Raw genomic sequence first — 10,543 nt, forward strand, 5'->3', positions numbered from 1 at the left:
CCTGGGCCTGGAAGGTTCTACATTCCCCTTTCCCCTAGACCATTTCTTTTTATCAACAGCACTCACCCCACACTCCATATACTTCCACTGTCCCCACTGGGTATCCTTCTTGGCACTTTTCACTACAGCAAATCTTTCATTCACTATATAATTATTTTATATTTGTTTCTCTTCAGTCTGAAGAAAACCCAAGAAAAGAAAAAGAAGAAAAAAAATTTTTAAGTAAAAGATATGCATCTCTCCACTTATATGCTTAGCATATAAATAAATGGACCCATGAATGAATGAATACCTGGAGTTACATAAATAAATTAACCTATAACGTTTTCATTTTTCTTTCTTTTCCTTTTTTTTTTTTTTTTTTTTTGAGACGGAGTCTCGCTCTGTCACCCAGGCTGGAGTGCAGTGGTGCGATCTCGGCTCACTGCAAGCTCCGCCTCCCAGGTTCACGACATACTCCTGCCTCAGCCTCCCAGGTAGCTGGGACTACAGGCATCCGCCACCACACTCAGCTAATTTTCTGTATTTTTAGTAGAGACAGGGTTTCACCATGTTAGCCAGGATGGTCTCGATCTCCTGACCTCGTGATCCACCAGCCTCGGCCTCCCAAAGTGATGGGACTACAGGCATGAGCCACTGCACCTCGCCCATTTTTATTTCAGTAGCTTTTATTTCAAAAGGGGTACAGGTGGTTTTAGTTACATGGATAAGTTCTTTAGTGGTGATTTCTAAGATTTTGGTGCACCCGTTCCCAAAGTAGTGTACACAGTACCCAACATGTAGTCTTTTATCCCTCACCCTTTTCCAACCCTTCCCCACTGAGTCCCCAAAGTCCATTATATCATTCTGATACCTTTGCATCCTCATGGCTTAGCTCCCAATTATAAGTGAGAATATATGATATTGGGTTTTCCATTCCTGAATTACTTTACTTAGAATAATGGCCTCCAGCTCCATCTAAGATGCTGCAAAAAATATTATTTCATTCCTCTTCAGGGCTAAGTAGTATTCTATGGTGTGTATATATACTACATGTTTTTTACCCATTCATTTCTTGATAGGCCCTTAGGTTGGTTTCATATCATTGCAATTGCAAATTGTACTACTATAAACGTGTGTACATGTGTCTTTTTCATATGACTTTTTAAAATTAACTCATACCTTTTTATTTGATAGTAATCATTTAATAAAGTTATTAAAAGTCTAAAGTTTGCTCAGCAAATATCTCTAAAATTCCCATTGTATACTCTGCTAGGAACTGGAATATAAAGATGAAGGCATTGTCCCTACGCATGCTGCCTACTGAGAGAGACAGACAAGAAAACAAATAATTACAAAACACCCTGCATTCTAGACAAGAGAAATCCAAAGTGTCAGGAGATAGAGGGAAGAATTAACTCCTCCTGGAGGAGCTACAGAAGATTTCCTTTTACTTTATTTTAGTTTTATTTATTTTTTGTTTTCCATTTTTTTTTTCGATTCAGTGGGTACATGTGCCACTTTGTTATATGGGTATATTACTTGATGCTGAGGTGTGGGGTATAAATGATCCCGTCACCCAGAGAGTGAACATAGTAACCAACAGGAAGTTTTTCAGCCCTTTCCCCATCCCTTCCACCCTCCTTGTGGAGTCCCCAGTGTCTATTGTTCCCATCTTGATGTCCATGAGTACCCAATGTTCAGCTCCTTCTTACAGGTAAGAACCTGCAGCATTTGGATTTCTGTTTCTGTGTTAATTCACTTAGGATAATGGCCTCCAGCTGCATCCACGTTGCTGGAAAGAACTTGATTTTGTTCTTTTTATGGCTGCATAGTGTTCCATGGTGTATATGTCCCACATTTTCTTTCTTTTTTTTTTTTTTTTGAGAAGGAGTCTCACTGTGTCACCCAGGCTGGAGTGCAGTAGCGTCATCTCTCACCACAACCTCTGCCTCCCAGTTTCAAGTGATTTTCCTGCCTCAGCCTCCCGAGTAGCTGGGACTACAGGTGTGCATCACCATGCCCAGCTAATTTTTGTATTTTTTAGTAGAGACGGGGTTTCACTATGTTGGCCAGGCTGGTCTCGAACTTCTAACTTTGTGATCGCCCTCCTCAACTTCCCAAAGTGCTGGGATTACAGCCGTGATTTGTTTATCCAATCCACCATTGATGGACACCTAGGTTGATTCCATGTTTTTGTTATTATGAATAGTGCTGCAATGAATATATGAGTGCATGTGTCTTTTTAGTAGAATGATTTATTTTCCTCTGGGTGTATACCCAGTAATGGGATTGCTGGGTCAAATGATAGCTCTACTTTTAGTCCTTTGACAAATCTCCAAATTAATTCCACAGTGGCTTAACTATTAGCTTGGTGCAAAAGTAACTGAGGTTTTTGCCATTGCTTTTAATGGCAATAACTGCAGTTACTTTTGCACTAACCTACAATTTATATTCCCACCAACAGTGTATAAGCGTTCCCTCTTCCCCACAGCCTTGACAGCACCTGTTATGTTTTTACTTTTTAGTAATAGCCGTTCTGCCTGATATGAGATGGTATTTCATTGTGGTTTTGATTTTAATCTCTCTGATGATTAGTGATGCTGAGCTTTTTTTTGTATTTTTGTTGGCCGTTTGTATGTCTTCTTTTGAGGAGTATCTGTCCATGTCCTTTGCCTACTTTTTAATGGAGTTATGCTTTTTTTGTGTGTTGATTTAAGTTCCTTATAGATCCTGGATATTAATCCTTTATCAGATGCATAGTTGGAGAATTTTCTGCCATTCTGTTGGTTGTCTATTTACTCTTTTAATAGTTTTTTTCTTTTTCTTTTTCTTTTTTTTTTTCTGTGCAGAAGCTCTTCAGTTTAATTAGGTCTCAATTGTCAATTTTTATTTTTGCTGCAATTGCTTTTGAGGACTTGGTCATAAATTCTTTGCCAAGGCTAATGTCCAGAGGGGATTTCTTAGATCTTATTCTAGAAACTTTATAGTTTGAGGTCTTACATTTATCTTTAATCCTTCTTGAGTTAATTTTTGTCTATGATGATAGGTAGGGGTCCAGTTTCATCTTTCTGCATATGGTTAGCCAACTTTCCCTAGAGAAATGATGCATGAACTCTTGAAGAAGAAACAGAAGTACAATGGGCTGAATAGTGAGAGAAGGCAGTGTATGCAGAAAATGCAACGTGGAAACGTAAAAAGGTTTGAAGAGCATGATATAGGGTGGAATAGCAAATCATTTGGTGCCACTGTGTCTCAGTGTGTAGAATGGGTATGACTTGAAATGGAATGGAAATTGTTGACAGAGGTGAAATGATGACACAATAAATTTGAGGTAAGAATAAGACAACCATGTGGGACTGAATGGTAATTAGTGGGAGGTAGACAATAGAGGTTTGAGAAAGTGGTAAGAAAGAGAGAAATATTCTAAGGCAATGATGGTGGATATTTGGGAATCAGGGACTCCCAGTCTCTGACCACTGTTTCAAAATCATACTTCATAGGGTAGGGCTTCCCACACTTCTCTAGTGACAAAAATCACATGGTTGTTAAAAATACATATTCCAGGGACATATCTCAATCTTAATGAGCATCCCCAAAGGAAAAGCCTGGAAATCTGTATGTTTAACCAACAGTGCAGATTAACCCATACTATCAGCGAAGCTTGAGAAATATGTTCAAAGGGAATTCCGTTTTCTCTTACAGATATGACTCACCATCCTGTTCCCCAGCACTGCCCACTCCCCCGTCAGGGACGGCGGCTACCCAAAACATCCACTTCAACCATTAACATAATGACCTTTATTTCTAATATGACAATAAAATATGACTAGACTAGCACAGAAAGTACTGGTCATTCGGATAATTATGCACACTACTAGAAGAAATTTTCAGGTAATTATGCTCGAAAGGTAGAAAAGCTGGGCGCAGTGGCTGACGCCTGTAATCCCAGCATTTTGGGAGACCAAGGCAGGTGGATCAGTTGAGGCCAGGAGTTTGAGAGCAGCCTGGACGACATGGCGAAACCCTGTCTCTACTAAAAATACAAAAATTAGCCGGGCATGGTGGCACATGCCTGTAATCCCAGCTACTCGGGAGGCTGGGGTGGGAGGATTATTTAAGCCCAGGAGGTGGAGGTTGCAGTGAGTCAGGATCATGCCACTGCACTCCAGACTGGGTGACAGAGTGAGACCCTGTCTCATAGAACTATGCTGTCTGAGCAGAAAGAGGAGGGCCCATGCATGTCTGCCATTAGCATGGTAGCTATGGGTGACTTCTTAGGTCTCCAAACCTATTTGCTTCTCCCCAGTTGATCATCAGTTCATCAGTTGAGGTCCTACATGCTGGGCAGTTGGCTACAGAATAATTGAAATTCTTTCCACACTTAGTTGTTGGGCTTCTTACTGACAGAGAATGGAGAAATGGTATATACCACATAACAGGGCTCATTCTGAGGCCATCACACCCCCTATATTGAAGAACAAAACAAAAAGTCCCTTTCTGTGCTGTTGAGAAATTCTGTGCTGTTATTGGAGGTGGTGATACCGTTATCATGCGAATAGCAACCCTTCATTTAGCCCACACTCTTTTCCTGTGACCAGCTGGGTCACCACTTGACTATCCACAACTACAGATATAAATTGAAACTTGGTATTGCAAGCCTGAACCATTTCTAATGGAAAGCTGCTGCCCTCTCTGGAAATCCAGCTGGGTGACTGCCTCCAACCAGAGAACTCACCGAAAAGCAATGCAGTGAAATCTCGTGTTGTTTATACAATTTCCTTCATGGTTTTAGCTAAGTAATTTCACAGCTGTGTTCCTCAGTTTCCTCACCTGTGATTCAACACAAATGCAATCTTTTTAATTTGTTTTATGTAATACTATAAAAATAAGGGTTTTTTTGTTTTGTTTTTGTTGTTGTTGTTTTGTTTTTTTTTGAGACAGAGTGTCACTCTGTCGCCCAGGCTGAAGTGCAGTAGCAAGATCTCGGCTCACTGCAACCACTGCCTCCCGGGTTCAAGCAATTCTCTGTCTCAGCCTCCCAAGTAGCTAAGATTACAAGCGCTCACCACCATGCCTGGCTAAGCTTTGTATTTTTAGTGGAGACAGGGTTTCACCATCTTGGCCAGGCTGGTCTTGAAATCCTGACCTCATGATCCGCCTGCCTCGGCCTCCCAAAGTACTGGGATTACGGGCGTGAGCCACTGCGTCTGGCCTAAAAGTTGTTTTTAAGAGCTTGCTTGACCAAAATTACTTTGCTGGCATTAAACTACATTTAAACAGAAGTCTCTTTTACAAGCAGACAAATATGTATAATATATTGAGGGTTTTTTTCTCTCTTTTTTTTTTGAGATGGAGTCACGCTCTGTTGCCAGGCTGCAGTGCAGTGGCACAATCTTGGCTCACTGCAACCTCCGCCTCCTGGGTTCAAGCAATTCTCCCACCTCAGCCTCCTGAGTAGCTGGGACTACAGGCATGCACCACCATGCCCAGCTAATTTTTGTATTTTTAGTAGAGATGACGTTTCACCATGTTGGCCAGGATGGTCTCGATCTCTTGACTTCGTGATCCGCCTGCCTCAGCCTCCCAAAGTACTGAGATTGCAAGCATGAGCCACCACGCCTGGCCTTTTTTCTCATTTTTAAATCTAACTCAATCAAGCTACATTTACAACAGGCACCCTATTTGAGGCAGTAGCAAATTGCTGGGAGGTGAAACCTTTGTTCAAAGGTAGAACAGCTGAGAGATAAATACTACTAAGTCTGTATTTTATCTTTCCTTCCTGATGACGTTTGAATGTCAGATAAGGTGCTCTTAATAAACGAGGACTTGTTTTCCAAAATGTTGTACTACTGATTTGGCAAAAGAGGTTTTGGGGAAGGAAAGCAATGAAAATGGAGAGGGAAAAAGAGTAGTTCCTGGGTGTTACTGAACTATATACAGATTTCTGAAAACATCAGAAATTGTATTTGGTAGATCATATGGATGTATTTAAATGAGGATTCCAGGAAATGCTGGGCACTGCTTTCTAAATGATCATCTCTAAATTTTACTGATATTATGCCCACTCATAAAATGATTCATGGGGTGTTCCAAGGTTTCTTGCCCTTTGATCCACAGAAGAATTTCTCAAAGTGTGTTTATAATGGATGATGATAGGGATTATATAGAGAGAATAAAATAGGAGAGTCATGCCTAGAACTTGAGTACATATGGACACTTGATTTATGACAAAAAATGAAACTACAAGAAATGGAGAAAGAATGGTCATCACAATAAATGGTGCTGGAACAGCTAGACATACACAAGGGGGAAACTTGTGTTGAATAAAATATTCTTGGATACAAAATAATTCACACTGTGTATTTGGCATCTCATAGTACAGAGCAGTGCTTTTCAAAGTGTGGTTCATGGACCACTTGATCGAAGTCACCGTGGTTATTTTTAAAGATATAGATCCTTGAACCTTAGACTCATTGATCTTCTAGGAGTGAAGCCCAACAATCTGCATTTTTGTTAAACTCCCTTAGATGATTTCCTTTTTTTTCTTTTTTTTGAGACAGAGTCTTGCTCTGCAGCCCAGGCTGGAGTGCAGTGGCACGATCTCGGCTCACTGCAAGCTCCGCCTCCCGGGTTCACGCCATTCTCCTGCCTCAGCCTCTCCGAGTAGCTGGGACCACAGGCGTCCGCCACCATGCCCGGCTAATATTTTTGTACTTTTTGGTAGAGACGGGGTTTCACCGTGGTCTCGAACTCCTGACCTCGTGATCCGCCCGCCTCGGCCTCCAAAAGTGCTGGGATTACAAGCGTGAGCCACCGCGCCCGGCCCAAGGATTCTATTTCTAAATAAGACACATCCTGAGGTTCCAGGAGGACATAAATTTTGGGGGAACACTGTTGTTCAAACCAATACAGTCTCAGTAGAGCGTGGACTTTAGAAAAAGAAGGTAATAGGATTAGTTGGAATCCAGGCAGGTAGGAAATGGAAGCAAAGACCAGACACAAAACCAGCTATACACTTGGCACTCCAGCATCCCTGAACCACACAGGGCTGGCTCTCCACATGATTCCACCTTCACTAACAGGGTCAGTTTATCCATTACACACAGTAGGCACAATGCCAAGTTCCCATGATACTTTTAGAAACCCATGAAAATGTTTTAATCTCTTTCAAAATCTAAAAATAAATAAACAAATATATTCCAACCTGGATTATATTCATATATATATCAATGCAGTCATAAAATTTAATTTTAATGCTTTTTTATGCAGTGGTTCAGAAACAGCCTCTGGGTTTCAGCACAGGCATTCAGATGGAATGTTGGGGTCACCACCACCCAAATTTTTTTTTTTTTTTTGAGATGGAGTTTCGCTCTTATTGCCCAGGCTGGAGTGCAGTAGTGCTATCTCAGCTCACTGCAACCTCCGCCTCCTGGGTTAAGCGATTCTCCTGTCTCAGCCTCCCAAGTAGCTGGGATTACAGGCTCACACCACCCCTCCCAGCTAATTTTGTATTTTTAGTACAGATGGGGATTCACCATGTTGGCCAGGCTGATCTCGAACTCCTGACCTCAGGTGATGTGCTCACCTCGGCCTCCCAAAGCTCTGGAATTATAGGTGTGAGCCACCATGCCCAGCCCACCACCCTAATTTTGTGTGTGTGTGTGTGATGGAGTCTCGCTCTGTCGCCCAGGTTGGAGTGCAGTGATGCTATCTAGGCTCACTGCAAGCTCCTCCTCCCACGTTCATGCCATTCTCCTGCCTCAGCCTCCCGAGTAGCTGGGACTACAGGTGTCCACCACAACGCCTGGCTAACATTTTGTATTTTTTCAGTAGAGACAGGGTTTCACCATGTTAGCCAGGATGGTCTCGATCTCCTGACCTCATGATCCACCCACCTCGGCCTCCCAAAGTGCTGGGATTACTGGTATGAGCCACCGCACCCGGCCCCACCACCCTAATTTTTAATATATTGTTTAATGAAGGAAGGAGCCCTTAGAAGGCAAAAGTGCCCAGAGCACGCAAAAGTCATCACACAGCCGTGTTCACCAGTACACATGCTCATACACTTGGCCTGGAGAAGCTGGAGAGTCTGCACGGGCTTTCACTCATCCCTGCTCTCAGGGTGGTCCATAGCCAATCACTGGTGATGGCAGGGGTATCACAGCCCAGCACCTTTGCTGACGGGGAGAATAACCTCTATGGGTATAATTCACTCTCCATAGTGCCCCATCAAATCACATCATTGCCTTGCTTCTTCCCCTACCTTATACTGTATCCCTCCTACCTTTGCAGCATTCCCTCACTAAATCATTTGCCTAAGAATTCCTACCTCAATCTCTGTTTCTAGGGAACATGACTTAAAACACTTTGGATCTCCATGACAAGCATTATTATCTAATAAACACTCATATTGAATGAGTAAACGTTAGAGAGACATGGAAGCAAGTATGAAAGACCCAGCCAGGACTTTACATGGACTGAACTGATCATAAAAAAAACTTCGGTTCTTGGCCGGGTGCAGTGGCTCATGCCTGTAATCCCAGCACTTTGGGAGGCCGAGGTGGTTGGATCACCTGAGGTCGGGAATTCAAGACCAGCCTAGCCAACATGGTAAAACCGTCTCTACTGAAAATACAAAAATTAGCCAGGTGTGGTGACACGTTCCTGTGATCCCAGCTATTTGGGAGGCTGAGGCAGGAGAATCACTTGAACCCGGGAGGCGGAGGTTGCAGTGAGCCAAGATCCCACTACTGCACTCCAGCCTGGGTGACAGAGTGAGGCTCCATCTCAAAAAGAAAAAAAAACTTCAATTCTTGACAAATTATAGACTGGAGACATAGAGAAAAGATAATGATGTGGATTCTTCAAGGGCACAAGACAATGAATTTGCTCATAAACATATGAGCAGATCTACCGATTAGACCTGAGGAACAATGCCACACAGTGTGTGCCCAGCACTGTGTAAGTTACTTTCATATGTACCAACAGACTAAGATAACAGTAAGCTGTCAAAACTGATTGAGGTCTCCTCGAATTCTCTCAGACTTCATTGGCCCCAGAGCTGAGGATGAGATGAGTTTAAAGCAATGGACTATGAGGTTGGTTCAGATGAATTTTTGCAAACAATCATCTGCTGATGAAAGGACTGCCTTTGAAGACAGTATCCTTGATGATCTTAAGAGTATGGTCCTCTGAAGCCAGTGTTCAACAAGATGTAAAAATGAGAAGATTTCATGCCATGGAATTTCTATCATAGATATGGTTTTTTGTAATTTTAGCAGTTCTTCTCAACCTTTGCAGCAGTTTTGGAGCCGAGCAGATGGCAGGGGAGGGCTTAACTAAGTGGTGAAGTTTCAGCTGCAAAAGGCAATTCCTAGAATGACAATTCAGAAACTCATTTCCCCCAACACTTATCATATTGGCAGAGGGTTAGTGAATCTTTTTAGAAAAACAAGAAGGAGGCAATGCATCAGAATAAGGCAGCCTAAGTTTGGTTAGGTTATGTGCAGGCAAACACTACTGAGTCCAATTCTTTCCTTGCATTGCAATTCCCAAGGCAACAGGCCAGTCTTGTTTGTAAATTAAATAATATCCAAAATAACTAAAGCTTAGGATCTGAAATATAAGGCACCTCCAGCACATGGAGCAACTGCTACACGCATCCGAAACCAGGGGATGACAGTTTCAGCTAAGTTGTTCCAACCCTGGCTGGCATTAAGGACCCCTATAGTTTCCAGCTATATATCATAAGGAAACAGCAAGTTTGTAGAAAGAGCATAATCTGCGCTCAAATCCTGTCTCTGATACTAAATAACTATATGATCTTGAAAAAATTACTTTTCCTCTATAAGCCTCCTTCCACAAATGGTGGTGGGGTGGGGGAGGGGATAATTGCAAACTCAAAGGCTTATTGTAAGAATTCAGTGTGATAATATACATGAAAGTAACTAGCAAATCGCAGATCTTAAACTGGTATCCATTTTTCTTCATTTCTATTCTGCCTAGCTCGGCAGAAGTTTGTCAAAATAGCTGTTGCTCTTTCAAACTGCTTCAGTTTTGGCTCATCCATAATTTTTTCTTTATCTTCAAACAACTTTAATTATAATGGTTTGCTTTTCTTAAAATTTCATAGCCCATATTCTTTGTGAATGAGACAGTGAGGTTTGGCTTTTGGGACTTTAGTTTTGATCCTTTACAATATGCATATAACAAAAACAATAAATGTATTTTACATTCTGAAGCTATAAATGTATCCTTTTTTAATGAGGCCTGTTTGTTTCAATTAAGCCTAAATTACTGAAGCACAACAAAGGAACTATCGATTGAGATTATTTCTGTGGCAAGTAACAGAAAAGCTATTCAACTGGCTTAAACAATTAAGGGAATTTACTGGCTCCTGTAACTGAAAAGTCCACAGGACTTTTCATGGCTTGATCCAGGGACGGTTTGGTCCAGGCTCTGGCTCAATTTTTCCTGCAATCCTCTCAGTTTTTCCTGCCTCTAAATGTTGGCTTTGTTCTCAGGCTGGCCTCATAAAATGACTGCTAATAGCATTCGTGGT

At 41.9% G+C, this 10,543-nt stretch overlaps 1 non-coding gene across 1 annotated transcript; it reads right to left on the bottom strand.

The window, feature by feature from the left end:
- Positions 1–7,251: 7,251 nt before the first annotated feature.
- On the bottom strand, positions 7,252–7,319 carry LOC129479963 (small nucleolar RNA SNORD95). Its single transcript, XR_008656881.1, has one exon. It is a non-coding gene; the product is annotated as a small nucleolar RNA SNORD95 (small nucleolar RNA).
- Between the last annotated feature and the right edge of the window lie 3,224 nt (positions 7,320–10,543).

The sequence above is a fragment of the Symphalangus syndactylus genome, chromosome 3, assembly GCF_028878055.3.
Source record: "Symphalangus syndactylus isolate Jambi chromosome 3, NHGRI_mSymSyn1-v2.1_pri, whole genome shotgun sequence".
Lineage (NCBI taxonomy): Eukaryota > Metazoa > Chordata > Mammalia > Primates > Hylobatidae > Symphalangus > Symphalangus syndactylus.